The sequence below is a fragment of the Arachis hypogaea genome, chromosome 6 (genome assembly GCF_003086295.3).
Source record: "Arachis hypogaea cultivar Tifrunner chromosome 6, arahy.Tifrunner.gnm2.J5K5, whole genome shotgun sequence".
Taxonomy (NCBI): Eukaryota; Viridiplantae; Streptophyta; class Magnoliopsida; order Fabales; family Fabaceae; genus Arachis; species Arachis hypogaea.
In genome coordinates, this window is record NC_092041.1 from 43,088,370 (window position 1) to 43,095,912 (window position 7,543).

Sequence of the window (7,543 nt, forward strand, 5' to 3'; positions counted from 1 at the left end):
TTCTTTAAATTGGAAGTTAACTAGATTGAGCATTTTTCTTGTTTTGTTAATTTAGTTCAAGTTACTTGTTGATTTTAATTCCTGCACTCTGTTATTTGCTTTTTCTTTCTTTATGCCTTTAAATTCAAGCAACTAACTCACTGACCCACTAACTATTTGAATTAATTCCTCAATTGCTCTAACCATACTCTTCCAGTAACCAAGAGTATTCCACTTGTTTGTTACTTGTGGTGTGTTCTTGTATGACAGGTAGGAGAGGAGAGGCATCAACTCCTCCATATACCGAACTAGAGAGGACCCTTCATAGACTTAGAAGGGAAGCAAGAAGGAAGAGGGTACTGGGAGAAGAAGAATCTGAAGGAGAATCTGAGGACAACTTTGAGGAAGCTCTAGATCTCAACATGGATAGAGAATTTCACAACCATGAGAGGGATGATGGAAACAATGCCATTCCTGAGAGGAGGGTTCTTGGTTCATACATAAACCCAACCTCTGGGAATTGTGGTAGTAGCATTCAGAAACCACCCATTCAGGCCAACAATTTTGAACTCAAACCACAGCTAATCTCACTGGTGGAAAACCATTGTTCATTTGGTGGGAGTGCTAATGAAGATCCAAACCAACATCTCACCAAATTCTTGAGAATTTGCGACACTGTGAAGTCCAATGGAGTCCAGGATGATGCCTATAAACTGCTCTTGTTCCCATTTTCACTTAGGGACAAGGCAGCTAAGTGGCTGGAGTCATTCCCAAGGGACAGCCTAACAACCTGGGATGAGGTGGAGAGCAAGTTTCTGGCACGTTTCTACCCCCCACAAAAGGTCAATAGGCTTCGATCTGAGGTTCAGACTTTTAGACAACAAGATGGTGAGACGCTCTACGAGGCATGGGAGAGGTTCAAAGAGTTGACAAGGAAATGCCCACCAAACATGTTCCCTGACTGGGTGCAATTGCATATTTTCTATGATGGGCTTTCCTATGAATCAAGGAAGGCTGTAGACCATTCATCAGGAGGTTCATTGAACAGGAAAAAGACTGTGGAAGAGGCCATTGAAGTGATTGAGACATTGGCTGAGAATGAGTATTACTATGCTTCAGAAAGGCACAACACTAAGGGAGTCATGGAGCTGAACCATGTTGATGCAATCCTAGCCCAAAACAAGGTGTTTGCCAAGCAACTAGCAGAGCTTACCAGGAAGTTAGACACAAAGCAAGTGGCTGCAATACACACACAAGATCAAGAGGAAGAAGGAAATGATTGGGAAGAGGCCAACTATGTGGGAAACCAACAAAGGCAATCATATGATCCACACTCCAACACTTACAACCCAGGATGGAAAAACCACCCAAACTTTGGGTGGGGAAACCAGCAAACCCAACCACAAAACCACAAACCTTACAACCAAAACTCCAACCAAAGATCATACCAAGCCACACAAAACACTTACTCCCAACCACCATATCATGGCCAAAATAATCAATCTACCTAACCTAATCCAAACCAACAATTTCAAGATCAATTAAACAGGATAGAAGGAAGGCTTGCAACCATGAGTCAAGACATAACTGAATTGAAAAGCTTTAAGGAAGATGTGAGATCGACCTTAAGGAGTCATGGTGAAAAACTCAAGTGGATGGAGTCTCGAGTGGGAGAGCTATCTCAACAAGCCCCCAAGTCAACTGCAGTGTTCCCTAGTGACACAGAAAAGAATCCTAAAGGGGAACAAAAGGGAGTGAGATGGGAAGAATGCAAGGCCATCACCACATTGAAGGAAGTCTCAGAAGAAGAAGGAATCAGAACCTCAGAAAAGGAGCCAGAAATCTTGAAAGAAAGTGTGGAAGAAGCTAAGCAGGAAAGTGAAACGAAGCAAGCTAAGGATATGCAAAAGGAAGGCACGCTGGAAACATACCAACCAAAAGCACCATTTCCTCAGAGGTTAGGAGGAGGTGAAAAAGGGAAAACATACTCAAGGTTCCTAGAGACATTTAAGTCTCTCCATATCAATATTCCCTTTCTTGAGATTCTCCAGCAGATGCCTACACACATCAAGTATTTGAAGGAATTGCTGAGCAAGAAAAGAGTTTTGAAGGGAGGACAAACTGTAATAATGAACAAAGAATGCAGTGCCCTCATCAAGAAGGACATAGTCTCTAAGAAAACAGACCCAGGAAGTTTTCATATCCCCTGCATCATAGGGGAAACAAAAATTGACAGAGGATTCTGTGATCTAGGAGCTAGCATAAATGTGATGCCTCTGACTCTTATGAAGAGGCTACAACTGAATGAGGTGAGATCCACTGATGTAATCATACAACTGGCTGACAAAACTCAGAAGCAAGCTGAAGGGGTAGTTGAGAATGTGCTGGTGAAAGTGGGAAATTATTTCTTCCCCACAGACTTTGTCATTTTGGACATGGAGGAAAGCTACCTACACCCTATCATTCTGGGAAGGCCATTTCTAGCCACTGCCAGAGTGCTTATAGATGTAGAACAAGGAGAGCTAATTTTGAGAATACATGATGAACAGCTCATTTTCCATGTTTTCAAACCTGCATCTGAGCCTGAACCAGAATCTGAAAAGCCTAAGGATGATAGTAGCCATCTGTGTTTGGAGGAAAGCAATCCAGCAGCTGAAACTCTGAAACAGTCCTTGGAAGGCAAACAAGAATTGCAAGAGTTAAAGCCACAAGAATCAATAGAAACAGATCAGAAGGATCCTCCTGGCATAAGGGTCAATGAAGAAATCCTCAAGAAAGAGGGAAGAATTGTAAAGAAATTGCCAAGAGGGTGGAGAAACAAGAAAATTCCCACTGAAGGTTTCTCTCCGGGAGATAAAGTGATATCAAGTCATTATCTGCCAATCCCACCTGGCCTCAAACCCATTCCTTCCCAGCTCCCTCAAGTGTTCACAATCAGGAAAGTTCTTTCTATGGAACATTTGGAAATCATGAAGGAATCAAATGGGGACGTTTTCATGGTGAGAGGAGAGGACATCAAGCACTACAATCCACCCTAACAAAGGACAACCGTCAAGCTAATGACGTTAAAGAAGCGCTTGTTGGGAGGCAACCCAACTTGAGGTAATACTCTTTTGCTGTTTCTTTTAATTGTTTCAATAAAAAGGTGAAGTAGTTTCTGTGCATTGCAAAGAATTAAGTTTGGTGTTTCACACCAAACAATGAATTCGTGGATCAATAATTCAAAGGGGAATGTGTAACTCTAAGTTTGGTGTTCCACCATAAAGATCAACTGAACACAACAACCTTTGAATTATATGAAAGGAATAACCATTCTAAGCAATCACAGAAATGCTTAAAATCCTTAGCAGCAACTTCATTCCAAGAAGAATTCAAGGATTCAAAGAGCAGAGGAGTAAGTAGGAGACTAAGTTTGGTGTTCACACACCAACTTAAGACTCAGACACTTGCCCATATATAGTGAGCTAACCATTCAAGTGCTTGAGAAGCAAGCAACTTCATCACTCTTTGCAGGAAAGGAAACAAGGATCTTAGAAAGAACATGAAGCAACAACTAGAAAAAGAAGAAGAAATCAAATTGTTTCCTGACAACAAAGAGAAAACAAGAAATTTCACAAGGTGGTGTTGTTCTGTGATCATTCTTTAAAAGGCAAACAAAAGCATGCTTGTTCTGGTTTAAACTTCAATTGTTGGATCTTTCTGGAATGTGAAGTTTTTAGTATATTTGTCTGTTTATTGCTTTGAATAAAGTGAATGCCTAGATGTTGGGATATAACTTCACCTTCTTAAACAAATGCTTGCCATGCTTGTTCTGTTTCCAAAAATAAAAAAAAAGTTTGAACAAAAGTAATTTGGCTCAATTAGTGACAAATCAAGTAGAATTAAGTGGTGGTATGCATGCTTGATTGTTTAGTCAGCTCACTAGAAATTGAGTGTAGAATTATCATTTCTGTGTAGAAGTTGAATATTGTCTATGGATCTTGATTAATAAATGTCCTTGGCCATGAAAAAGAAAGAAAAAGAAGAAGAAAAAGCCACTAAAAAGGGCAATCAAAAAGCAAAAAGCAAAAAAAAATTGAGAAAATAAGCTAGGCACCAATGGTTTGAACTTCTGAGACATATGCCTGTGGTGTTTATGTACTAGGATCTGCTTGGATGAATAGGTTCTGTGGAGTGTTTCAACACTTGGTAACTTGGGTTAACTAACCCGGGATTATCAACCAAAAGTCCATTATCAAGAGCAACCTAGCTACAAAACATTTAGTCACACAAAGAGGTGCTGGGCACCAATGTCTCAAGAAGAAATGTGAATTAAAATGCCTGTAGTGGATATGTGTAATGCACTGATAAGAAAAAGAAAATGCCAAAGGCTTGTGCAACACATGACACTGAGCAAACAAGGAGCAAAAGAGCTCTAAGAAAAAGAAAAACAAAGAAAGGAAAATGTGCCAAAGACATAAGAATAACAAGAGGCCATAGCAGTGTTTGATGGATGCAATGAAAAAGTGATAATTCTACTTGATAAGAATGAAAAAGTGATGTTGCAACTTTCTGCATAAAACCCTTCTGATGAACTTCAAATGTTGCTAATATAACCAATGTAATTGCTTTTTGTTTCATACTTTCTTCTCAAATAACTCAGCACTTGCTTAGGGACAAGCAAGTATTAAGTTTGGTGTTGTGCAAGTGAAGACATGGTTTTACTCGCTATCAGATGAGATTGCTACCAATTGGGATTTCTTTGGAAGAGAGTTTCTAGATAAATTCTTCCCACCGGAGAAGACTGACTACATTCGGAAGGAGATTTCGGGTATAATGAAAAGAGACCAAGGGAGTTTGTACGAGTATTGGTCTCGATTCAAGAGGCTATTAGAATCTTGTCCACACCATGGAATGAACACTCACTTGCTCATTAGCTACTTCACCGGAGGTCTTTGTGTGGAAGATAGAAGATTGCTCACCGCTTCTAGCGGTGGTTCCCTTTCGAAAAACAAGACAGAGGGAGAAGCTTGGAGTTTGATAAAGGATGTTGTCGAAGCTACACAACATACAAGGGTGAAAAGTAATCCTCTCAAGGGTGTGGTAGAACCGTCCCCTTCCGAATCGAGCCTAACCAAAGCACTTGGGGACATGACCACCATCCTTATGCAAATGTAAAAGGATAAAAAAGGAATTCTACTCCATCCAAGCCGTCCAAGCTCCACCTCTGATGGAGTGCAGAAGCTGGTGAATTAAAAATTTATTAAAATGGTTACGTTGCAAGTATAGTTCTTAACTCACCGAAAATCTGCCTATCAATTTAGAAATATGTCACTGAAAGTTTAGTGATCCTTACGAGTAGCTTGGTTGAGATGCCTGTAATCAATGCAAACTCTCCAAGCATTCTGAACTCTAGTTGCTATGAGCTCTCCATGCTCATTTTTCACTGTAGTGACTCCGGACTTCTTGGGCACCACTTGCACTGGACTTACCCATTCACTGTCTGAAATGGGATATATGATACCGGCCTCCAATAGTCTGGTCACTTCCTTTTTGACAACTTCCAAGATGGTAGGATTCAATCTTCTTTGTGGTTGACGGACAGGTCTTGCTCCCTCTTATAAAAGTATTCTATGCTCGCATATTTGAGGGTTGATTCCCACTATGTCTGCCAAACTCCACCCTATTGCCTTCTTATGCTTCCTCAACACATCAAGTAGCTGTTCTTCTTGTTGAGAAGTCAGTTCTCTTGCAATAATAACTGGAAGCTTCTGCTCATCCTCAAGGTAAGCATATTTGAGATATGGAGGGAGAGGTTTCAATTCTAACTTTTGATCATGGACAGGCTCTGGGTTATCTGGGGCTTTTGAAAATGGCGAAGTGTCCTCATTGTCAGTTAAGAGGGTCCCCACACTTGGACCTTGTCCAGTGTGCCCCTCTTCAAACTCTTCCTTTTGAACTTCAGCCACACTTTTGTCTATGACATCACACTGGAAGATAGAACGATCTTCTGGGGGGTTGTCAATGACTCCATTCAGATTGAAGATTACTATGTGGCCATCTATTTCAAAGGAGTATGTCCCTGAAGAAGCATCCAATTTGAATTTTGATGTCTTCAGGAATGGTCTTCCAAGTAGGATTGATGATGGCTTATCTGAATCATTATGGGGCATCTCCAAGATATAAAAATCAATGGGAAATGTGATCCCTTTAATGTTCACCAAAACATCTTCAGCAACTCCAGCAACTGTAATAATGCTTTTATCTGCTAACACAAAACGGGCTGCCGACCTTTTTAAGGGAGGGAGCCTTAAAACATCATATATAGACAAAGGCATTATACTGACACATGCTCCTAAATCACGCATGCAATCATAAATTACTACACCACCAATAGTACAACTAACTATGCAAGGACCTGGATCACTACATTTTTCAGGTAATCCTCCCATTAAAGCAGATATAGAACTACCTAAAGGAATAGTTTCTAATTCATTAATTTTATCTTTATGGATACATAAGTCTTTTAGAAACTTTGCATATTTAGGTACCTGTTGAATAACATCAAAAAGGGGAACAGTTACCTCAACCTTTTTGAATATCTCTACCATTTTAGGATCAGGTTCCAGCTGCTTCCTAGGCTTCCTTGCAAGTTGTGGAAATGGAATGGGAGTAGTGTTTTTTGCGGTGCCTGCACCTTTTTGTGCCTCTTCCTGTGGTTGAGCTATCTCTTCTTCGACTATGTCCTGTATATCCTCTTCCTCTTCAACATCTTCGATTTCTACCACCTCTTCAGCTGAGGCGTATTCTGGTGAGCTTGGTTCCTCCTGATTCCTCTCCTGCAGTGTGGTTCCGGAGCTCAGGGTGATGGCATTAATTCCTCCCTTTGGATTGGGTAATGGTTGAGAGGGGATTCCAGTGGTGCTTGAAGGTTGGTTACTGGAATTTTGTACTGAACCAAGTTGTGTCATACAAGCTTGTAGAGTAGAGGTGAAACCATTCAGACTGGCGTTAATACTGTTCACGATGGTATTTTCCATTGCCAGTGGTCTTTTCTCAAAATCTTGTAATAATTCTTCATTAGAAGATACAGAAGAATGAGTAAATTGAGAGGTTTGCTGCTGATTGTTCGGTGGTCCTTGGGTTTGCCTCAGGTGAGGTGCTCGGTATGGTTGATTTTGTTGCCTGTTGTTGTAATTATTCCACCTCTGATTTCCCTGATTATCTCTGCCTCCCCTATTATTGTTATCCCTCCAATTCTGGTTTGAATTGTCCTGCCATCCATGGTTATTATTTCCACTTTGATTGTACCCTTGGTTGGGGCGGTCATAGAAGTTGTGAGTGGATGCCACCATGTTGTCTTCTTGTTGGAGCTGCGGGCATTCATCAGTGTAATGGCTGTAATCAGCACAAATTCCGCAAATTCTTTGTGGAACTAGTTGTTGGTTTTGCTGCGGTTGAGTTTGCTGAGCTTGTTGATTTAACTACATTTGCTTCAGCAGGTTGGTCATTTCACAGATGCTTCGATTTAGAGCAGCAGTCTCTATGCCAGAAGATACTTCTGCAACGGCCCTTGAACGGCCTT

The 7,543-nt window shown here is 40.8% G+C and overlaps 1 non-coding gene across 1 annotated transcript; it reads right to left on the reverse strand.

Annotated features, from left to right (window-relative positions):
• Positions 1–827: 827 nt before the first annotated feature.
• LOC112700105 (small nucleolar RNA R71) lies at positions 828–931 on the reverse strand. Its single transcript, XR_003153027.1, has one exon. It is a non-coding gene; the product is annotated as a small nucleolar RNA R71 (small nucleolar RNA).
• Positions 932–7,543: the final 6,612 nt, after the last annotated feature.